We start from the raw sequence: 25,060 nt of genomic DNA, 5'->3' as shown, positions 1-25,060 counted from the left end.
TGAGCTGCCATTGCAGGCACTCCGGAACTTACGTCCTCCACCGGCCTCGAAGAATCGAAGAGGGCACCAAACTACGGCTGCTCACCTCGTAGGTGGTGACTCGTGCGTTGGTGTACGGGAGTCAACTGCGCTGGCTCCAACCTTCGGTGCTCTGGGCTATGTACCCTAACCTGAGATGGGCTTGGAATCATACCCAGCACGTCCACCAGTTTGTAACGAACAAATGCAACGCCGGAAGCTAAAACAGCTATTTAATTATGGCGAATTTGTGCCCGCCCACAAAATACATAAAGGTTATCCTGAGCTCGCTAGTGAAAAGCTTGTCAACCTCTTCTTTTGCGTCTCGCCGCGTCCCGCTCCTTCGAAAAACCGCCAGCCTTCTTTTTCCAGCGCGTGGTGTGTTGGTACGTGCAGCCAGCGTTGCATGGCGCGTTTGGCTTGTGAGGTGGTCTGGCAGAATTGATAAGAGCAGGGAGCAGCGCAAGATAGGTGCCTAACAACATGCGGCAAGATATATATGTATATATAATGAGATCTAACAGAGAGTAATGCCAAGGAATTTACAGGGGAAGTTATTAGAACTAACGGAATGTAAATAAATAGAAAGAAAAGTGGATGAAAAAATAACCAGCCGTTTTTTTCATCCACTTTTCTTTCTTCCTATTTACAATCCATTGGTTATAATAATTTCCCCTGTACATTCCTTGGCATTACTGTCTGTTAGATCTCATTAATATTGTGTTAAAACACGGAAAAACGAGCCCTTAGGTATACACTTCTTTCCCGTATATATATATATATATATATATATATATATATATATATATATATATATATATATATATATATATATATATACGCCTCCCCCTCGATAGACACAAAAGATAAGGCAGACAATTTCAACCGCTACTTTCAGTCCGTCTTTACGATCGATAATGGGCTAGTGCATCATCCCGAGATTAGGCCTCCCACTGACAAGAAGTTATCTAAAACTCCGGAAATAACTGAAAGCGGTATACTAAATCTGCTGTTAAACCTCGATGATAAAAAGAGTTGTGGTCCAGATGGGATACCGAACGCTTTTCTCAAACGGTATGCGGAACCGGTTAGTAAGTACCTGCGCTTACTATTTACAAAATCTATTCAAGATTCGCAGATTCCCTCTGAATGGAAACTTGCAAAAATAATCCCTGTGCATAAATCTGGGGACAAATCGACTCCATCAAACTACAGGCCCATTTCCTTAACTTGCACTAGCTGTAAGCTACTCGAGCACATTATCCTTAAATTCATTACAAAGTTTGTCGAAGAAAATAACCTATTACACCCCAACCAACACGGTTTTCGGAGAGGCCTATCGACCGTAACGCAACTAGCTGAAACAATTCACGATCTGGCCGAAGCCATTAATCAACACTCCCAAATTGATATAATCTTTATGGATTTTTCAAAAGCGTTCGACCGGGTTTCCCATGAAAAGCTAGTTTTCCAGCTGGTTTGCAAACTCGGGGATGGGCCAGTGACCCGTTGGATATCCAACTATTTGTCCGGTCGCCAACAATTTGTACACTGCAGTGATCACGTCTCTGACACATTAAACGTTACGTCCGGTGTTCCTCAGGGATCCGTCTTGGCACCGATATTATTTCTTCTATTCATAAACGATCTAACAGTCAACATTAACGCAAACATAAGGCTTTTTGCAGACGACTGCATATTGTACAAACAGGTTAAAAGCTCCAGAGACCAAACTGAACTGAACGATGCCCTGAACGACGTTGTACGATGGTGTTCTAACTGGCAAATGGTGATTAATTCTGACAAAACAGTCGCCATGCAAGTAACAAAAAAGAAATCACGTCTACCTTTCCATTACGGTTACAACAGCATCGTGCTACGAAATGTAAGCCAGTATAAATATCTTGGTGTGACTATAACTTCCGATCTCAGTTGGACAGTACACCTAGAAGACATAGCCGAGAAAGCCTTAAAAAAATTATTCTTCCTTAAGCGGACGCTGCGCCACGCTGACCGCGACACTAAGCTTCTAGCATACGTCACACTTGTCAGACCAATCTTGGAGTATGCGAGCATAATCTGGTTTCCATTCACGGATAGTGGTATCAGCACGCTTGAAAGAGTGCAGCGCAAAGCGATTAGATTTATTTTTAACCGGTATCGTCGCCTCGACTCCCCAACACAATTACTACGCCACGCAGATTTGCCGACACTCGAAAGTCGAGCAAAAATTCATCGCCTAAAGTTCTTATACCTGTTATTGCACAACTGTCTTAAAATAGACCACGCTAAATACGTGAAAACCAAGACAACAAGGCAAACACGTCACACACATGATCACACACTCCAAGAGTACTCTTGCAACAATAACACATTCTATTATTCTTTTTTTCCTAGATGCATTCGAGAATGGAATGCTCTTGACCGACTTATAGCCGAACAGCGTACAGTTGATGACTTTCTAGCAATGTTGCAAAATACACATAGCACTTAATCATAACGCTGATTACATAGTATGTATTGTATTTTCATTTCCTTGTGTACTTCCTTGAATTGACTTGCTTGCCAACATTTGTATTTGCACCAACTTTTACAGCTATGATTTATTATCCTTCTTTTCTTTTCTACGGGTGTAAAATATGTTTAATGCGCCCACTACCACTTTAACTCGTACATGCAGCCTCCTTAATTTGAACTTGTTGAGAAAGGCTGCTCGGTCCAAAATTGATTGTTACTATTGATGTGAATGTTTTCTGTTTTTCTTTTGTTCCCCTTCGCTCCCACTCCTGTAATAACCCTGCAAAGGGTTAACAGTATGTGAAAATAAATAAATAAAAATAAATAAAATATATATATATATATATATATATATATATATGTGTGTGTGTGTGTGTGTGTGTCGGCTGACGAGTGCGGTAGGTTAGCGCCCCCACTCTTGAAAGAGTTGGTATGCCACTGCGGTCTTGGACCGATTACAACCGGCAAGCGTTCAAGGAAGAGTTCCATCTATAACTACTGGTATACGAGACCAGTTGCGTAGGAACTCTGCTAAGTTGGCTGGGTAATTTGGTAAGCACGTGTAATCCAACTTCTAGGAGGCCATGGCATGGAATGGCTCTTCTTGTGACAGGTTTGAATGAGGTACTGCTATGGCCGGGAAAACTTGTGAGCCCCTGTAATCCAGCCAATCGGGAAGCCGTGGTACGGGTTTTGGAATCTCGCTGCTGGTTCGGTGGTTAATAAAATCCGTTCGTGGTTCAGAGATGCCGGGACGGTATGGGTTGTCGCACGCCCATGTAATACAGCCCAGTAGGAGCTGCGACCTCTCGAGCCAAAGAGCCCCCTCCACCTCCACATGGTAGGTCATGGGCAACGCGAGGGTGTCCTTAGATACCCGAGCGTTTAAGGGGGGGGGGGGGGGCTCAAGCTGCTGACCTGGAGTCGAACGAAGAGTCAGTGGCTGGAGGCTGCAGTGAGGGGGCAAGAAAGTGGACCTACTTGACTGTTCATGTACCCTCCGGTGCCCGGCAAAATAAGCGTGGGATGCCAACCCCCTACAGCTGCGGTATGTTGAATGTGCCCCAAAGGCCCATTGGTCCGCTAAAGAGTGCGTTGTTTTCCACCACGTTTCTGCGAGTGGCGACGCTGGACGATATGGGGATGTCAGTCCAGTCTTGCTGCGCCGCTCCTTCGGAGTGCGTAAAAGGGAGAGTACTCCTGGCGGCATAGGCTCAGCTGAGCCGGAAAAAATCCCCTATACCAAGCTATTCATGAGAGATCACCTGCAAGAATACATAAAACTATAGTAAAATTGAAGAGTTTACTGCCTACGCACGAATACTGACCTCCATGTGCATCCCACCCACCATGGCGACTCTTATCTCAGGTATTACAACTTCGATTCCCGGATTAAATTGTAAGAATGATATTCCCATAATTGTTCTGAAGCAACTAACTTTAAGCCACCTTTACACCAAATATGAAGACTATATTCCCGTGTACACCGACGGATCATGTCTGAATCGAAGTTCTACATCGGAATTCTTTGTACTTGCATACCAAGCGAGAAAAGCTTTTAAACTCAGCCATTTCACTACATCCACAACCGTAGAACTCTGTGCAATACTCTGTGCTTTACGCTTCATATGTTTACAGCCAGGTCCACTTAGATGGGTAGTTATCTGTGACTCACAGTCCTCATTAGTTTCTTTAAAAGCAATCAGCTTGGGCAACAAAGCTAGTGAGCTCGCATATGAAATACAGGGAACGTATACTATAGCAAAATATTTAAAGCACACTATAATGTTCCAGTGGGTGCCAAGCCACTGTGTAATCACAGGAAATGAGATAGCTGATCACATTGCACATGCAGCACATCAATAAAATAATCTATTACTGCTACGTCTATCGATGAGCGATGCACGGTACCTAATAAATAAGCTGAGCTGTCAACTGTCTGAGGAAACCTGGTTCGAAAATGGTGCGCAAAACTTTCCGTTGTATAACATTGATCCCGGTATAGAATCTAATATTCCGTTAAAGGTTAGCCGATCGGTAGAAACAGTCATTCATAGGCTTCGACTTGGTACAGCCTACACCAACGCTTTCCTGTATAAAATAAGGAAAGCTGGCAGTCCTACCTGCTCATGTGGAGAAGCTCAAGAAGACGTGGAGCACACTCTTCTGCATTGTAAAAATCATGACGTGCCTCGAAAGAACCTTTTTCAAAAATTCAATTCTTTGGATAAGCAAACTTCATCAATTCCAAAAGTCTTGGGTCCATGACCAAAAGGAAAACTACAAGCCACTGCAGCGCGTGCAGTCGTTCACTTTCTGGAGGAATCAGAAATAGCTCAAAAGTACTAAACAAAAAAAACAAATGTACTTCACTGTTAACTGCGGTATGTTTCAAAACAGTATTTTCGTGTTTCACTATGATATTTTTGGGAAAACCTTTCTGAAAACAGTTCAGTATTAGCGACAAGATCACCTTCGATATCTTACTGAACTTTCAAGTTTTGTGTGAACACTTAAATTGGCGTAATTACTTGTGTTCTTACAAACTCAGGGTGGTACGGACACATTTCTATGTAGTGTGGACACATTTCTGTGTGGTGTGGACACTCAGTGTTGAAAAACGTGAACTCATTGTGTAAGTATTGTGCTATGTGCATATGTATAGCTTTTCGTTCGCTACGAAATGTGCGATGTCGACTTTTGTGCAAGAGAAGAGGAGTAGAAGGCACCACGCATTGGTACCAACCTCTCCTTATATACATTTAGTTTTAAAAATCGAATTAGTCAGTTTCACCCATGATCTTGATGAAGTTGCCATGTCTGACCCATAAGGCTTACCCTTCGTCTACGTCCCCCGGTATACCACCCCCTCAAGTGCGCACTCAGCATCATAAAGGTGCCGCGCACAGCCGACTCGCAAAAGAGGTGAACCCGGTACCGTGATGACGCTTGCTGATGAGAATACGACACAGGACACATTACCCTTTTCTTTCACAGTTGTGGTGGGACACAGTTGTCTCAACCCAACTATCCCAGGCCTTGTGCATTGCGGAAAATGTCGCCAAATAAATAAATAAATAAATAGATGAATAAATAAATAAATAAACTACTGTCTTATTAAGAATAAACTATGAACCATCTTCCCGAAAGGAACCCTGATGGGCAGCGAAGCAGCAGCGGTGCGCACGGCGTTGACCCGGTTGAAACAGCTGTCGACGTGGGGGCTGAAAGAACGCTGTGAAGCGAAACAGGGTGTGACGTTTACTCTAGTGAATAATTATTTGAAACGCAAAGTCAGTGGAGGCGGGACGCGTTGAAGAAGCTTGCACTCGGCTTCCTTGGCTCGCGTCACAGCGGTGTTACCCGCGTGCCGTCTGTATTCTCGAACGCGATCGGTGTTCTTGACTCACACCTCATCGGTATCGCGGGTAGGGGCGGTAGTGGTTGTAAGGAAAGGAAGAAGGCACCTGATTTCTGTCTGCCTATAGGCGACATGGCGCAGTGCCTCATAGGGGTGAAGGTAAAGAGAGCTAAGAATAGAAGGAAATAGATGAAGAAGTAGAGAGGCAAGCGACGGGAAATAGAAGGAGATAGGAAAGTGGGGATACGGTCGAAGCAGTCCAAAGGCGGGGCACCACAATGCGAGAGCTGCACGGCGTCAGAAGACCGTGGAGGGCGAACCAGTCAGCGGGAGCTACGCTGGCGTCGGAGATCGCGAGAGCACAACCGTCGAGCTTGAAATCCACCGAGCGAATCTCGGTATCGCTGGTCTTCCATTGCGAACGCTTGCGTTCGACTTCCCCTGCTCGCGCCTTGTCAGTGTTGACGTCGCTATTTTCAAACGCAATCGGCTTTACTAATCCTCGCAACACCGGCGACAGCCGGGAAAGGTACGCGCACACTAGCGGGAAGCTACCGTGACGGCGTCCCGCCCGTCGGCGCAATCACGTGTCATGCAGCGGCACGCTGTACACATTGTCGGCACCGCGAGATTCTTGAGGCGCACGCACCGGCTCGCGGCTTCTTCTCGCTGACAGATGGAGAGACATGGCACGGGTGAGATGGTGCTCCCGTGAGGAGTGGGCTTGAGCCTAGCGAGCAGTGGAGAGGGTGAAATGAGAGAGAGCTCATACGTAACGAGTGCGCGGTAGCTGAGGGAGAGAGACGTCACCGTGCATTGCTAGAGAGCGTGAGATACTTGGCACAACTTTATTACCTGCGGCGAGGAGAGTGGTGCAGACGGAGGGATAGCATTACACAGGCTAATCAAAGAGCTGCTTCCCATCTAATATTTTTAAAGACGATAGTCTTTCTTAAGAACTTTCAACGCAAAAAATTGGTCTGTCTGTCTGTACAGTTGACTGTTTGTCCACTCTTAACGGCATCAAGTACTTGAAACGGTCGACACCATCCGCAGCACCCAGTAATGTTGCTCAAGACTTAGTGTTCATGCTTGTGCAATTGTCAATTAAAAAGCAGATATTGCGCATGTCTGGGGGTCCATAACAACACGTATGTGTTCTGCATGTGCGTATTTTCTAGAAAAGGCATATATGAGTAATTTGATGGACCGTAGCGCTTATCACGCTGCGCTGACCATGCAACACTTGCACGGAAAGGCGAGTGTTTTCAACGCTTTGCTAAGAGGAGACGGCGGTGGCACCTACCCGTCACCTTGCTTTCTACACCTTATCCCCTCTGAGATGGGCGCGCACACCCGTCTCAGAGCCACGCGCTTGGTTTTCTAAGAGAACTGCCAGATGGCGCTCACATGTGACGAGACTTGATGCGTTCGTTGGTCTCGACTGCACGCTCGGGGCACTCTAACGCAGCGCCTCAAGAATACCATTCACCAATTTTCTTGCGCAGAACGTCAAATAAATGTTTTGTTCACTCTCTCCACACGCAAGACTATCGTCTTTTGACGACATTTGCAGATTAACATGCAGATATGGGGCCAATTTTTTTTATGTTGACAACTTCTGGCTCTTACTCGGTCTTGGAATAAGCCTGGCGGGAAAATTCTAGTTTTTGGAATAAGCCTTGCGAATGCCTTCCCAATCACGCAATTTAAGACTAATATTCTAGCTTCCGCTGCAAGACCTTTTTGGTGCATCGTGTGTCGAAAATAGAATATGGTATGTCTACTTAGCGTAAAAAAATCACAGCATATCCATTCAGTGAATAATGATGAGTGGGGAGAAGCTTCGAAGGGTCTCCATCCGTCAATCCATCCGTTCGTCTGTCTCTCACAAGGCGAAGCTTTAGGGGACCCTAAAGCTTCACCTTTAGGAGTTAACGCGATAGGAACATCCTGTTCATTGTGCGTACTTCAAGCACTTAGTGCATAAATTGTTAGAAGTTGTTGATCTCCTGGCGAAATGAAACAATCAGTGGCAGCAAAGAAACGGAAGCTGTAGGGATCGACATCGGATGAACTCTCAGTAGCTGACATTTGAATGACTCGCTGATGACACGATATGAAAGCTGATGCCGAAGAAAGGAAGTCCCATCCTAAAATTACTGTGTGAGTGCACAAACGAAGTACAAGAAACTGATTGTGGTGAAGGATGTCATCTATAAAAACGATGACTGTGCTAACACTTGAAGGCTGAATAGGGACTCCATCTGCGCAACGAAGGGGAGGACCATCGTAGGGCGTCCTAACTTTTTTCAAGCAGGTACAAAAGTCTGCATGAATTACGGAAAGTGATGCGCCTGTGTCCACCAGTGTCTCTGTCTGTATACCTTCAACATACACCAATAAAACTTTCGATGGGCGGACCGGAGGAGTTTGACGCAGTTCGGAAGATGCAGCTTTCCCTCCCGAAGCTGCACTGTTTAGTTTTCCAGTTAGCGGTCGGGAATTGAAGTAGAAGGTCGGAGTGGTGAAGAGGAATGCCGCATCGGTGAAGGTGAGCGACGACGTGACAACCGGGAACTGCCAACTGGGACAAAGTTCTGCGGAGACGGCGACCGACGTGTGCTGTTCGGATACAGCCGGCGATAGGGTGGTCCAGTGGCGTAGAAGTCGCCCCGTTCAAGGTTATCGTAGCTTCGTCGTTCGTCTTGCTGACGGTGGCAGCAAAACCTTCAAATATGACCACGGATGCCGCAATAGAAGCAAGTCGGCCGCGAACTGCGCCAGGCGTTGTAAGGCTGGGAAGATGGTCGCGGTGAGAGTGAGTTGAGCGAGCCATGCACTTCGAGCGCTGGTAGCTGCATTGGGCTTTGCTGCGGTGCAGGTGTCCTAGCAGCAACCTGAGCATACGTTGGCATGGCCACGGGATATGAGCTCGGGACAGGTGTGACAGTCATCGAGGCCAGGCTTTGGTGGGGCGTAGGTGTCGTTGCAGCAGCGTGAGCATAACTTGGAATGGACATGGGATGTGAACTCGGAACTGGCGTACCAGTCATCAAGGCCTGCTCCTCCCTCACGACGTCGCGTAAACTAATAGCGGGTGGCGTCATTCGGATATCGAGGTGGCTAGGTGAAGCCTCTGCAGGAAGTTCCTCGCGGATGATGATAGATCGGATCAATGCACGCAGCTCTGTTGTATCATGAACTGAGCTGAGATCAGGCATATCAGGTTGCACCCGAGTGGTTTGAAGCTCCTAGAGGCGCTGACAGGTAGCTACAACATCGGCAACGGTCTGGGGATTCTGCACCACAAGCGCATTAAAAGCGACCATCGCAATGCCTTACAGCAGGTGGCGCACGCGGTCGTTTTCCGCCATATGGTTGTCGATGCGGCGGCCAAGGGCGAGAACATCTTCAGTGTAAGAAGCGTAAGACTCGCCAGGGCGTTGAAAACGTGCACCAAGCCTTTTCTTGGCAATATCCGAGCGTACTGACGGGTTGGCGAAAATCTGGTGGAGCTGGCGCATAAAGGCGGGCCATGTCAAAAAATCGGTAGCGTGGTTTAAAAACCACGTTTTTGCGACGCCGCTCAAGTAGAATGCAACGTGGGTGGCTTTCGCATGCTCATCCCAGTTGTTGATAACACTCACGCAGTCATACTCCTCGAGCCAGTCTTCAAGGTCTTCACCCGGAAGCCCTGCGAACAGCGGAGGATCCTTTTGAGGGCTGGTGACCAGGTGAGAAGGGTTTCTTGGCGGTGGGAGCGGTGGCAAAGCTGGCACGCTGGGCTGGGCGGATTGCGACATTACCGGACCCAGGTCGTTTAAGCGGCGGCCTGAACGGAGCTCCAGGATTGTGTTCTAGAAGACGCTGGGGTGTCCGATAACGCAAGAGGACGCAGGAACCGGGCAACACTCTCCACCACTTGTAAGATGGCGTCCAGTACACTCAAGACTCTCCTTTATTGACTCGAGTATGTGCCCCACAACCTAAACTTGACTGGTGATGATGAGTATGTACAGATGAAAAGACTGGACGCCTAAATAATGCTCAACATATATATATATATATATATATATATATATATATATATATATATATATATATATATATATATATATATATATATATATATATATATATATATATGCCTAGAGTCTGGCCTTCATCAGGAATAAAGATACAGTTTGTCGGTGCTCAGCTTTATACAATCTCAAATCAGAGGGCAAGGTAAGAGGGAAAAAAAAGAAAAGAAAAAAAAGAAAAGAAAAGAAAAGGAAAGAAGAAAAAGAAAAAAGAGAAAAATAATATACGGTGACCGCCCCTCGGGTGCCCCCCTTCCACTTTTCCCTCCACTCCCCCCCATCTCTCTCCCCCCTCTCCCCTTCACCTTTCTGATGTCAGCGGTCTGTGTATGTTTCCGTTCACTAGCGCATTCCTCCCGATCAGACGGTCCCTCCTGGCACTGGCGGTTCGGTGTGGGGCAAAAAAGAGCTTTTCAGGAAGTCCTAAGCCTTTTCAGGAAGTCCAAAGCTCTCTTTTTTGCCCCACACCGAACCGCCAGTGCCAGGAGGGACCGTCTGATCGGGAGGAATGCGCTAGTGAACGGAAACATACACAGACCGCTGACATCAGAAAGGTGAAGGGGAGAGGGGGGAGAGAGATGGGGGGGAGTGGAGGGAAAAGTGGAAGGGGGGCACCCGAGGGGCGGTCACCGTATATTATTTTTCTCTTTTTTCTTTTTCTTCTTTCCTTTTCTTTTCTTTTCTTTTTTTTCTTTTCTTTTTTTTCCCTCTTACCTTGCCCTCTGATTTGAGATTGTATAAAGCTGAGCACCGACAAACTGTATCTTTATTCCTGATGAAGGCCAGACTCTAGGCCAAAACGTCGAAATAAACCACGTTGTGACCGCTCACGGAGGATCTACTAGACTATATGCAACGCTACGGCCACTCAACCACCATGCCTGCCTATATATATATATATATATATATATATATATATATATATATATATATATACATGTGTGTGTGTGTGTGTGTGTGTGTGTGTGTGTGCGTGTGTGTGTGTGCGTGTGTGCGTGTGTGTGCGTGCGTGCGTGCGTGTGTGTGTGTGTGTGTGTGTGTGTGTGTGTGTGTGTGTGTGTGTGTGTGTGAAAATGCAAGAAACCTGGCTGCGACAGCTACTTTTCCGATCGAGGCGGAAATGCTGTAGGCCCGTGTACTCAGATTAGGGTGCACGTCAAAGAAACCCAGGTGGTCGAATTTCCGGAGCCCTCCACTACGGTGTATCTCATAATCATATGGTGGTTTTGGGCCGTTAACCCTACATATCAATCAAAATTCAAGAAAGCAAAAAATTTGAAAACGGCTCAGGCGGGCGGAATCGAGCTTCAGTCCTCTGAATCATAAGTGCGAGGGGTCAACCACTGAGCCAACAAGGAGCTCGTCCTCAACGTTCAAGCGGCAAGCTACCTATATCAACCACTTACCACTGCTGATGGGTATTTTGGGGGGAACTATCGTGTTTTCAGCATTACCAGCACGATCGCACAATGAACACGCGTAACAAGATAGTCACAATGTGGCAGCCGCGCTCTGATTTACCACGCGCATTTTGCCCGCAAAGAGCAGGTGGTCGAAGCTCACTCACGCGCACTTATCTCGTGGTAGGGAGAATCGTACGTCTTGGCTGGCGTTCGGCTTTTCCCGCAATGATTCTGTTTTAGTTCCGGCGCGCACGAAAGTCACTGCAATCGTTGCACAGACTACGTTTGCGAAAAGAGCGCGCTTTTCAGACACAGCGAAGTAACAACTGAGATGCTTATTCACGTTCGCATATACCTGAGAGTACGTTTCGTGCGTCATTTGAGCGGAAAAAAACGCGGGACACGTTTATCTGCTGGCCATTCTGCGCGTGACCTACCAATTTGTTGCTATCGTGTTCATTGCCTCGCCTTTGCGGCAAAGCTGTGACTTTTTTAGAGTACACACTAAAGGTACAGCGATTTGCCAAGAACAGGCATCGATTTGTTCGCATGCAGTTAAAGTTTTACAAACGCCTCAAAACGCAATTGTGTGGACCGCATCAGTCAATCAACGTTGCAAGTGAATTAAAAAACCAGCTCGAATTTCGTATGACGGGCTGTACCTTGACGTGAATTAGAGCTTTACGAGTGTTACGTAAGACAAAGCAACATACTGGAACATTCAACAGCTCGAGTATCACAATAAATAAGAGATGTGTGCTGGCGCGGATGCACACACTGGCACACGTTAGGTCTCCCACAAGAGAAACACGTTCATTGTCATAACATATAATGATCCCGTAGCTATTGAAAATAAAAAGTGCCGCTAATCAAACTGACTTAGACACATTTACTTCTTAGCACACAACGAACAAGTGTGCTCAAAGAAAGAACACAAGTTTACAACAAAACCTACATTACGCGCCTTAGGCACCATCAACGCGTACAGCTGACGAATGCCGTCTTCGCCCAACAATTACTAAACTAAAATCGATTGCAGGTGAAGCCACTTTCCAACAACACCGACGTCACAGGTGGGCGCCACTGCAACTCAGATCAATACCTCCGCCGATGTCAAGCTCCACATGCACCCTTTGCTTCACACTCAGCATAAAAGGAAAAACTCTCCCGCGGTAAACTGTACACAACATTACCCATATACCAATGATATGATACGCACAAATCACATAGCCCATACCACAGCTTAGTGCACGGATGACCCTCCTTCTCACGCGTTTATTTTTTCTTTACTCCATCCTGTCTCGCTCAATTTCAACATTGTCAGCTTCAAAATGTCCTTAATGTCGGAGTTTTACTCACTTCGAGTGGTCACATTCCAAATTTGACAATCCGTCTCAACTGACGAGTTGCACGCAACGGTTTTGCAAATTGTGAGCAATATTGTGAGCAAATTACTCTTCAGAATTAGGAAGCATTAACATAATTGAAAACTTTACGTGATGATGTGTATCAGCATCAATATAAGCAGCATTGCTCCACGTGGCAGATCTTTGGCTACAGCTGCATCTTAACTGAACCAAAAAATAACAAGGGAAAGCACCTTACTCACCCGTAAGAAATGACATGACCCACTTTCTTATACTCTGAAAAATAAATGAGGTTCAATAAAACACACTACATTTTAGAAAAGAGGACACACACACACAAATACCCACCCGACTTCATTAAATATCTCTAATATTAAATACTTCATTTTTAAGACCAGTGTCTTCCCTTGAGCGAAAATTGACTTTAGGTGGGACTGTCATATGTGGGCTTGACTGTATATATACTTTGCATATCTGGCTAATGATCATCATCACCATCATCATCAGCCTGACTACGTCCACTGCAGGGCAAACGCCTCTCCCATGTTCCGCCAGTTAACCCGGCCCTGTGCTTGCTGCTGCCAATTTATACCCGCAAACTTCTTAATCTGATCTGACCACCTAACCTTCTGTCTTCCCCTAACCCGCTTCCCTTCTCTGGGAATCCAGTTAGTTACCCTTAATGACTAACGGTTATCCTGTCTATGCGCTACATGCCCGGCCCCAGTCCATTTCCTCTTCTTCATTTCAACAATGACATCCTTAACCCCCGTTTGTCCCCTAATCCACTCTGCTCTCTTCTTGTCTCTTAAGGTTACACCTACCATTTTTCTTTCCATTGCTCGCTGCGTCGTCCTCAATTTAAGCTGAACCCTCTTTGTAAGTCTCCAGGTTTCTGCTCCGTAGCTAAGTACCGGCAAGATACAGCTGTTATATACCCTCCTCTTGAGGGATGGTGGAAATCTACCTGTCATGATTTGAAAGTTCTTGCCGAATGTGCTCTACCCCATTCTTATTCTTCTAGTTACTTCAATCTCGTGGTTAGGCTCTGCGGTTATTACCTGCCCTAAGTAGACATAGTCTTTTACAACTTCAAGTGCACTATTACCTATCTCGAAGCGCTGCTTCTTTCCGAAGTTGTTGTACATTACTTTCGTTTTCTGCAGATTAATTTTAAGACCCACCTTTCTGCTCTCCTTGTCTAACTCCGTAATCATGAGTTGCAATTCGTCCCCTGAGTTACTCAGCAATGCAATGTCATCGGCGAATCGCAGGTTACTAAGGTATTCTCCATTAACTCTTATCCCTAACTGTTCCCATTCTAGGCTTCTGAAAACCTCCTGTAGGCATGCGTTAAGTAGCATTGGGAAGATTGTGTACCCCTGCCTTACACCCTTCTGATTGGTATTCTGTTGCTTTCTTTATGAAGCACTCTGGTAGCAGTTGATCCCCTGTAGATTTCTTCCAGAATGTTTATATATACTTCATCTACGCCCTGATTCCGCAGTGTCTGCATGACGGCTGATATTTCTACTGAATCAAACGCCTTCTCGTAATCTATGAAGGCTATGTATAGTGGTTGGTTATACTCTGAGCATTTCTCTATTACCTGATTGATAGCATGAATGTGGTCAATTGTTGAGTAGCCTGTTCGAAATCCTGCTTGTTCCTTTGGTTGATTGAATTCTAATGTTTTCTTTACTCTGTTATCAATTACCTTTGTAAATAGCTTGTATACTACAGAGAGCAAGCTGATCGGCCTGTAATTCTTCAAGTCTTTGTCATCTCCTCTTTTATGTATTAAGATGATGTTAGCGTTCTTCCAAGACTCTGGTACCCTTCCCGTCAGGAGACACCTCGTAAACAGGGTGGCTAGTTTCTCTAACACAATCTGTCCTCCATCTTTCAGCAGATCTAATGTTACCTGATCCTCACCAGCAGCTTTGCCTCTTTGCATGCTCTACAAAACTTTTCTGACTTCTTCTATCATTACTGGTGGGGTGTCATCTGGGTTACGACTAGTTCTTATAGTATTATGGTCGTGGTTGTCTCGGCTACTGTACAGATCTCTGTAAAACTCCTCCGCTATTTTAACTATCCTATCCATATTGGTAGTTATTTTGCCTTCTTGGTCCCTTAGTGCATACATCCGACTTTTGCCTATCACAAGTTTCCTCTTCACTGCTTTGACGCTTCCTCCGTTTTTCAGAGCGTGTTCAATTCTCTCCATGTTATACCTTCTTACATCGCATACTTGACGTCTATTAATCAACTTCGAAAGCTCTGCCAGTTCTATTTTGTCTGTTGTACTTGACACTTTCATGATTTGACGCTCTTAATTAGGTTCTTCGTTTCCTGGGAAAGCTTGCCAGTGTCCTGTCTAACTACCCTGCCTCTAACTATCCCTGCACACTCCGTAATGATACTCGTCAGATTATCATTCATTGTATCTACGCCAAGGTTGGTTTCTTCACTAAGAGCCGAGTACCTGGGCCCGGATTCACAAAACACACTTACGAAAACATTTTTGCGCAAGAGAAATTTTGTTGCGTAAGTCGATTCACGAAACGAAAAAACGTCGTAAGAGGCCGTAGTTGTCACATCGGCCGCTGCAAATAAAGCGCGCTGTGACTGCCCGGGAACATGTCAGCGATGGTGATGCAGTTGCTATATTTGCTCACGTCACCGAAAAGTGCTCGTAAGTGGATTCACGAAGCAAAATTGTGCGTAAAAACAGCATGGCTGAGAGAAAATCCCAAGAGTGGTCCGGACCACTCTTAGGAACAATGTGGCTACTTAGAACCTGCTGCCGCAGCGGTATACTTTGGTGCCTTGGCTGTTTTGAGTTAATTCACGCCCATTAAGGGCTGCCTGATGACTGCTGGTGCGTTTTTATTTCTTTCGGCGCTTTGAGCTTCGCGTGTTGTTTCCCTTGTACGCAGTGGATGGTGTTGACAACCACCACCGTCCAATAAGATCGAAGTTGCAGTAATTGAAGAATTCTATTGGGCGTCAATGGCATAAAACTACGCATGTACAGATTTGTGGTTGGATGAAAACCAATGTGATACGTGAATGGTCGGTGCATTCGAACGCGACATGACATAGGATCAACCTTATTTGTTATGTTGTTGTGTTGCGCCCCATCTCATCCAATTAAAAGTGCGACTCGAGATCCTTGCCTCATTGGTGGAAATTGCCACCAAAGAGGTTAATGGGAGCACATTCTTTGCACGATATTGGAAATAAAAATGAGAGGAAGTTTTCAGTGAGTGGTTCCTAAAGTTTGTGCTCTAGTGTACTTTCATTGGCTCTAACTGTCCAATGGTTGCGATCTCTGAAACACAGCTGTCTATACACTTTGGGACGATCTGGAACAAAGCGTACTTTGTAAACCAAAGCGTATTAGGGGTGCGTGTGATTAAGCATGGAACTACAAACAAATCATGCATCTTCACCTTCACTGTTCAGACACTGATATGGACCGTGATATTATGACAAGCAATTGGAATGAAATGACCCTAGTAACTTTGTATGACACCGAAAATATGCAAACCCTCACGATTCTGGAGCAAACCTTGGCTGAATTCATCCCGGCGTCAATTACCAGCCATTTAACTTGGCGCACGAACATCATTCAAAGGTAGAGCGAGCCACTGACATGTATTTTGTGCGACGTAGCGACCACTTGACCTGAGAATAATAGCGTTGCGAAGGCGAATCTTCTGTCGCATGCTCTGATCGAAGCAGACGAAAAACGCGAGCAGACGACGGCTTGGCCTACGGGCACAGCTTGTGATTGGTTGTGAAGCAATACCCTCTACATCAGCTCACTCCGTGACGTTGCCAAAACACTTCTTTCATCTGGCACGCCTGTCCTGTTCGTCATATCACCCCCCTCGCACATAAGAGAAATTTTTTTCACGCCGTGAAAATAGTGCAAGTACTTTCTAAGAGCTCTCTTATCATCTTATGTGCTGCGCAGTTGTCGAAAACAACATGGCGTCGTAAACAGCATATCGGTCGGTGCGACTTTCAGCAAACGCTTCTCGCACGAGTTACTTCAGCGTTTGACCGGATGTGTTGTGATTACAGCAGCTCTTTTGGTGCGTGTAAGCAGTGCGGAAAGCTGTGGCAGTGCAATGGTGTACGGTGAAGCGCAGCGAAGCCTGTGCGTCGGTGTGGTTATCAAGCGGGGATCGGCGTCGATGTATCGACGGACATAGCACTCGAGAAGCCTGCAATGTGTGTTTGTGTGCCGGTAACAGTTCGTTCGCTTGACCTTCCAGTCTCTCAGTTTGGTGCTGTGCGACATTTCGGATTGACAGCGTTTTGACACGTTACTTGAGTGACCCCAAGTACGTACGTAAACGTATGAACTACGCGCTCGGTTCTTGCTTCGCCACTAGTTAGCCCGTACGCTTCTATTTACTTGAGAGCAATGTACTGTTCGGGAGTGAAACGATGTTCGTTGTGAACAGTGGTGCTGTGTTGACGTTCCAAGACTTGTGAACAAGCTGTGGTCGTCTGACCGAAATTGAAAGACAGCGTTGATAACTGTTTTGCCCTGTGAAGTCGTGGTGGGGCAGCTTGGCGCTTTTGTTTGTTAAGTCGTCACTTCTCCTTTTTGGGATAACCATAGTCCTAGCGCTGTTATGTGATCAACCAAAACTGCGAGATGCTACATTCTGTTGTGGATCGTGTTACTTTGGAAGCGCGCCTAGACTGTTCTTCGGTAACAAATTGAGAGTTCTATGTGGCAGCGAGAGCCCGTGAACGTCAAGCTTCCCTCCAGCCCCCCCCCCCAAAAAAGCAAAGATTTCACCGGTGTCTTGCTTTGGATGAAGTTGTAGGCCAATATCGCCTAACTACAGGTTTCCGAGTTCGTCTGGCCATCGCTTCGCACGGCACTATAGCCTTGACAACAGCCGGTCATGGCCAGTTCTTACACTTTATCAATGGACGTGCACGCCTGGCCAGCCCTTCATTGCTGTCATCGGCAGCTTCCAGTCTGCAGATGCCCTTTGCCTGTTGGCCGTACTTGGTTCCTCATGACACCGACGGCTACTAAATGCTGCCATCGGTGAGTTCACCTTGCAGAACTAAATTTTACCGGTACTATAATTCACGCAGTTCTATAACGTGTGCAAGTTTTTAAGCCCATCAGATGTAACGTTTCTCTATGGTAAGTTGAAGCATGAAAAATTTACTACTGTTATATACATACATATATTATGGAGCAAATACATAAAAAGTTTTTTGTGATTTGATACAAGTGAGCTCTTGTTTGATTATGAGGTTGGGCCTGTCGATTGACCACGTTTGATAGTTGGAAAGTTAATGTGAATTTATTTTTCAGGAGCCACGTTGCACTTAAAAAAATTATGTTCTTTTGGAAAATTAGTTCTATAGACGATTACCACTGTAATAGTACTATACTTCAGTAGGACATATATATTGCGGTACGTAAATTTTACATGAGGCTTCAGTTTATTTCAAAGTGAATATAGCAGATTTTGGTCACTTTAACGAAGTGATAGCTTCCTCAAATAAGTATTAGAAGTGAGTGCTTTTAATGATTGTTTTTAATTAAATATCTCGTTTTTGGCTCTTCACAGATCGCAGAGATTGGTTTGTTAAGGTCCTGTGATGCATCAGTTGCACATTCTGGCACATCAATCCTCATCATTACTTGGAGCACCTGTACAAAAATAGGAAGGACACGTTCTCCCTAACTGTGCAAGCCTATGTCACTGCTGGGACTGTTATCATTCAGCGGATGTGGCGTGGAAGCATGCATGGCAGCCTCATCTGGAAGGACTGCAATCTGCTTGGGAGCTTCGAGGGCACAAAACTGCCTAACGGCTGACTGCAAGGTTAGTTTTTCTTTAATACATACGATTACGTGAACACCACTTACTGTGCACAAATTGAAAACCCAAGCATGGTTGCTTTCAGTGGATACCTGCAATATTCTCACACATAATTCTTATTCAACATTTATAGAACTAAATTGCAAGATAATTGAGAATGTTGAAAGCTGAAAGCCTGCAGCTTATGAATGAAACTCCAATAATCTGAGACTCAAAAGCTTGTGCTTTGAAATGAGCACAAATACTTTGATTCCTTATTGAGCTCTCGAGCTTGTGACTCCCTCTGTGGATCAAGTGCTCTGGAAGGAAATAGCAAGGGGGTGAAAATTGCCTGGCTGTACACAACTTGCAAGGAGAAAGACCTATTGAAGAAGCCTCAGATGACATAGGGCCAGTAACTGCATCTTTTATTTAATGTAGCTTTTTCTCTCTCAGTGCTGTTGCTTGTGTTTCAGCCGAACATGTTCACCACGATTGCATAGTGATATATATTTTTCTACAAATTGTACCTGACCTAAGTATGCATTGTTGATCTCTAAATGTCACATTCAGTGTGTTTCAAAGCCATGGCTTCTCATTTCTTTGTCTGTGGCTAGCCTATTTCAGCAGCAGAGCGATGAAGCTAGCACACACGCAATCCAAGTCATGGAGCGCTCCTTTGGTGTTCTGTGCAGGACGCAGCATATCCATCCGGCAAGACACTGGTATCAACAATAATGGTGAGTGTTGGTGGCACCTGTAGGAGCCCGTTGTGTTTGTTGCGTATGATTATTTCCCCTGATGAAGTGCAATTTTGAAAGGTTTTCTTCATTTAGAATAATAGATGTCAGCAACAAGCACACTCATAATCCACAAGTTCTTTGTGTCTTCTAGACTGCCCATTTGCTCCTATATGCGGTATGGTGAGCTGGTTATGTTAGACAGCCTTAAAATTATGAACATTGGCTGTTGTGTTGTAATGCAGTCCAACTTGTGTTTCTTAGTGAACTTATTTGTGGTCTACTTCTCGCACCTAGTGTAAAGTCGAAATAGAAGAAACTTTATTGGCTTTTTATGCCTGTCAAAAGTTTCATGTCTTCATCTATAACATTGTAGCTTTGCTCTTGTATCATATTAAATATATTTTCAGTGTTCACTGTTTGTGTGTGTATGTGTTGAGGCTTGTCATTGGCTTCTGAAAATACAATATCTGTAAATATGAGCACATAATTGACAACTATACACTCTTGCATGTAGCATGGTTGTAACAATGATCTGTTTTTTCTAAGTTCCAGCAGTAACAAGGGGTTCGGTGCTCCACGGTCATGAACAGTGTATCAAGAACAGAGCACAGAAGACCAACAAGTATAAAGGGACTGCCAGTGACTGTTCTCCTGCTCAAAGTTTACAACAGCAGAAGGAGCACATTGTGATGTCAGGAGCAGCTGCTGCTTAACTTCTTAGCAGTGCATTATTCAGCAGTTCATTTGCTTGCATTCGAAATTATTTAAATTTTGCATGGAAGATACCAAACTATGACACTAATTTAAAGGCTGCTGTAGTGCTAGTGGGCAAATATTTTTGAGCTGAAGTTTTTAACATGTGTGTTAAGTGCCTGCATGCCTCTACATTTACATGCCAGGAATCACAGCATCTATGGTCGCCAATGGTAACTGTGTTTGCATTCTTTGTAGTACAAGAAGTACAGCCATGGATGCAGTAATCATGTACTTAGTCGATGTAATCTTTCAGTGTACACTCATTTGTATAGCAACAGTGGTGCCATGAGTGTATAAGCTCTGGGAAGTGAATCTATGTGAATTATTTTATTTGGAAGGAAGAGGATCATCACTACTCCTAGTATATCTTAACAGTAGATTTTAGTGCTTGGGTATTATCCCACTGCCTATTCGTCCTTCAACAGTCTACTTATCTACTGTGTAAGTGTAACTTTTTAAATGTATACTTTGCTCGGATAGGTTTGTTCATAATGTAATGCAAGTGATTTATCATCTATGCAGCTCTACTCAGACTAGAAATAAAAGTATTTATTTTTATATGTAGCTATAGCATGCATTCACTTGTGTTTTTCTAGGTGCCTGTGCAATTGTTTAACCCTACAAAAGTGCTGGTATACTCTAATATTGAATCTGGCATCTTAAAATGGTTTGTTAGTGGAAGTAAGAAGGTGTTTACAACCAATATTACTATCCACAGATGAACTGTGAAAACTCTGAGGAAATTTATTTACAATTATTGAACTTTGTGAAGGCAAATGTTGTTATGTTCTTTTATTGTGGTCCCTGTTTCATGCAAATGACACATAATTACTTTGCAGTGGCATAGTATTAGTTGTTATTTTACACATATGTGCTGAGCAACATCGCAGTTGAGGCCAGCAGCAAGACATACATGCAGTGCACTGGAGCATCACCTCACATAGTGTACAGTCTTTGCCCACCAGTAAACTCAATATTTCTCAAGCAGACTAATAGACAGCTCTATGGGAACTGTGTTGATGCCCAAACTTTGAAGTCTTCTTGAGGAGTGTTTTTCATCATTTTTGTCCAAGTGAAGTAGCCACCCAAGGCCACAACTGGTGGGAATGTGGTGGTTTCCTCTCTTCAAAAGCATTCCTATCAGCTGCCTCAATGTTATTTTGGGGTGAATTCACGAACTGGAAAAATAATTGGTATTTGTTTTCTTGGCCGAAAGAGTCACTTCCACTGTTGAGCCACCACGACGCACCAGAATAGAAACTTTTAGCTAAATAAAGTTGATTCTACTTTTGAGAAGTGTTTTGGGGAAACGAAATGGCACTTATAGCAGTCAATATAAACACTGTTTGCACCAAGGAGCTTAGTAGCTTATAATTGTATTATTCATGTATTGTCTAGAATTTACTCGCGCTGTGCCAACTTTCAGCCCAAGTGTCCTAACATGCTTTGTTAGTGGGTTGTGAATGAGCCAAGCTATGTAAATAAACAGAGTGATATTGCAGACATGTACAAAATATTGATGCACAGCCCTTTTCTTTAGCAAGATATTGTCAAGGGCTTTATTCTTGTGTTTTTAAAAAAACTGCTTGTCACTGGGCAGCAGCGGAAAACTATGCATCAAGCTTTTGCGAGATGGTTCGAGAAACACCGTGTTCAGACATAACAGTGCCGGTGGATTTCTCTCGTAAGTTACTTTCTGTAGTATATTCAAAATGAGTGTATTATAATTGTTGTTTTATACCCATTCATTTTAATATTTACGCCTGAGTGTGCGTATGTATGTATGTATGAATGTACATATGTATATGTGTGTGTGCGTATATGTATGTATGTATGTATGTATGTATGTATGTATGTATGTATGTATGTATTTATGTATGTATGTATGTATCTTTTAAATGAGAATCCGTTTATCATTGGTGAGTAAGTTTGGTAATGATTTGGCTGAATTTGTTTCTAGTTATTTCTCTTTTGAGCCATTATACATTTCAATTTGTTTTCTACTGCATAAAAATAAATGTAACCTTACACAGAATATGTGTGTTCGAAGAAGTTTCATTTACCAACCTACACTCATGGGCAAGAAATTGGTTAAAATGGAACGAACCTGCGAAGATTAGTTTCGAGCATAGCTACTCTACATGGCATATCTCGTACACATTTCGTTGGTTGAATATGTCAATTTCAACCTTTCAATTTTAATCAGAATAAGCAAGCTACCACCCGTGGTTGTATATGTGTGTGATATTTATGCATACTGTGATACCGGTTCGCAATTACAATTAAGGTCACAAGCCTAGTCAAGCTGAATACACGAATTTTGTCCATGCACCTTTCATCTGCACTGGAACTGTTGTTAATAAAAAATAAACTTCAGTTTAGAAATTTATTCTAGTAACCAAAAGCAGGGTATCTCTTTATCACACAAATCAAATTGCCATTGTTCTATTCCATTCTGGACAATAGGGGACCCTCTCAGCAGAACTCGATAACTGCTATAGTTCATTTTAACCATTGACAGCGACATTACACTGAAGCGTGCAGCATGGCAAATAGCGGGAGAGAAGACACAAACTAATCACTCTGTTTGCGTCAGCTCTAACTGTCCGTGCTCTTTGGTCTTGCTGCATGTGATGATGCCCACCAAATTAGCACGAAAGCGTGTCCCTACAAAGGCAGTCAACTTGGCTGCAAGCAGTTAGCTCACTGCATGTGTAGATTTTCTTCAAAACTCCGTGAAGACTGTTTGCTGGTCGAATATCCAAACACGTAAAAAGTAATATACCAGGTATGATATTGGTATTTCAGCACTGGACACTTTTGCGATAAGAGAGGATGGAGGAGAAAATTATGAACCCTGAATTGTTTATTTTTGAAGGAGCACAGTACAGCGCTTTCGGGTCAAAAGGAGAGTGAAAGAAGCAAGTGCGAAAGCCTACTTCTCAAAAAACTAGTACCCGCCACCACGCATAATGTCAGGCCGGGTAAACTCTTGAAAAAAAAAAGTTCTCAGTGATTCTGCGAATCGAACCAAGCACCTCCTAGATTGTAGTTGAGCACTGTAACCGCTCGTCCACTGCAGCAGTGCTTGTGTGCGCCCTATTGCTGATATATCGTCATTCCTTCGAATGAAGCCAAATGCAAAAACGTCCCGTGAAACTTTGTCAAAAATAGAAAAAATAGTTAGAATGCGTTTTCCCAAGGTTACTAGAAGATAGAAACCGCCACGTGTGACTGTATAACCGTGCGCTATTTACTCTTGTATACTACTGTCATGACGTTGGGATAGCCGGCTCTAACGTACGCTACCTTCTCATAGTCTGCCAAATATAGATAAGAAAATAAAAATATATATCGGCCTGTGACAACGCTAATCAACTATTATGAGTTCACTGTCACTAGTGTCACTTTCACTAGATGAATGCTCAGTTTGCTTCCATTATCGTTATTTAGGAAAGTTTTGGCTCATTAACTCAACTCTCTTAATTAGCATTGATTCTCACACCTAAGGACAGTCACGCTTCATCTCGCTTTCTGAGTGGCTGTCACTCCCATATAACGCGTACTCCACTTTTTTATGCTCTCCAAGCATCTGACGCTGCTTTGCGGAGACTTTCCCTGACGTCTGCTGGGCCAGAAAATTGTCTTTATTATCTATCAATTTCAAGTTTTCGCGAAGCCGAAACGAGAGTCTCTCTCTCTCTTTCTTTTCATCCTTTTCGCACGTGTGATAACGTCTCTCGACCTCAAGACTCGTATACACGTCCCTTGCTTCGTTTGCGCACTCAAACAACGCTGGGCGAAATATTTGCACCGTGTTTTGTGAAAAGCATTAGCACTGAGACACCTCCCGACGAGTCTCCCTCATTTTACGTAGACATAAACCTAAGCGTAAGCGTATGCACGTTCTCGCATTCCGGCTTTATAAAAATGCTGCGGTGCATGGAACCAGCGAAATTGCGCTCACAATTTCATTTGATTACTGCTGTTATCTATTTCCGCACAATTCGTCTGCAGGCACCAAAGTCGTTCATGTGTCTTGTAATAAGAATATTGTAACAAAGGCTACCTTTGACTATAGGTACGAAGCACCCTTACGTTCACCACTATACCGTGCTAGATTGCATCTAATTAGTTAAGTAGCAGCGCAGCTTCAATGAAATGTAAGGTAACTGGTCGCGTTAAATAGGGGAAGACATTCGAGGCACATTTTCAAACATTGCATGCATCGATTTATGTGTGGTTTCATTTATGTGGTACGCCTGGAGTGTTGTTTACTTGTACTTGGCGAGATAGTGCATGGATTGCTCGGTGGCTTAAGGCCATCGAGCAATTATTTTTTTTTAGCTACAGTCGTTAATTAAAGGCGAGTGCTTGGCTTTGCACAGCCCACCAAAACGTCTATTACAACGTACGCGGCATCCCGTAAGCGCTGTAGCAGACGCTCACGGAACTGAAACTTAGATGCAGCAAATCATTGGCTATCATCGTATACTCTCCATGCTAGACGCTTTGCGTGCTACCTTGATATTATCGGCACACACTTCTTTCTTTCCTTGTCGTTTCATCGGCTATCGTGTGTCCTCCTTGCCCTCTTAAGTGCCGAATAAGTTAAATTCATACCCGCGCTATAGTAATCCCTCCGGATAAGAGAACTTTTGGCTAAGAAAATGCGTAGCCAAAGAGAAAGCTTTGTGAATTCGGCCCCTGTTCTGTAGCGACACTCTGAATTCCTGTACTTTCCCTCGCAGTGCTAGCTCATTGATTGGCTTCTTGCGTATCAGTTTCTGTGCAAATTACGGGAGAACGCAATTTATGCCAGTAAATACGGTAAGCCGGCATAACAAATATTTGAACATGAATAATGATAAATGAAGGCGAGGATAAGACGTTCATTTCTCATGTAAAGTCATCCGGAGGCACAAACGAAGGATGGACAACATCCATGGTTGCCGCTG

General features: G+C 44.2%; 1 protein-coding gene and 1 long non-coding RNA gene across 2 annotated transcripts in view; both read left to right on the top strand.

Annotated features, from left to right (window-relative positions):
* The window catches only part of LOC119181018 (uncharacterized), a 219,213-nt gene that overhangs the window by 66,471 nt on the left and 127,682 nt on the right, over positions 1-25,060 (top strand). The gene's annotated exons all lie outside the window — the stretch shown is intronic.
* On the top strand, positions 16,630-22,137 carry LOC142804226 (uncharacterized). The gene is made up of 4 exons (XR_012894529.1): positions 16,630-17,834; positions 18,370-18,627; positions 19,221-19,343; positions 19,893-22,137. It is a non-coding gene; the product is annotated as an uncharacterized LOC142804226 (long non-coding RNA).

This window comes from Rhipicephalus microplus, chromosome 3, assembly GCF_043290135.1.
Source record: "Rhipicephalus microplus isolate Deutch F79 chromosome 3, USDA_Rmic, whole genome shotgun sequence".
Lineage (NCBI taxonomy): Eukaryota > Metazoa > Arthropoda > Arachnida > Ixodida > Ixodidae > Rhipicephalus > Rhipicephalus microplus.
This window is presented reverse-complemented; position numbering and strand designations above follow the sequence as displayed.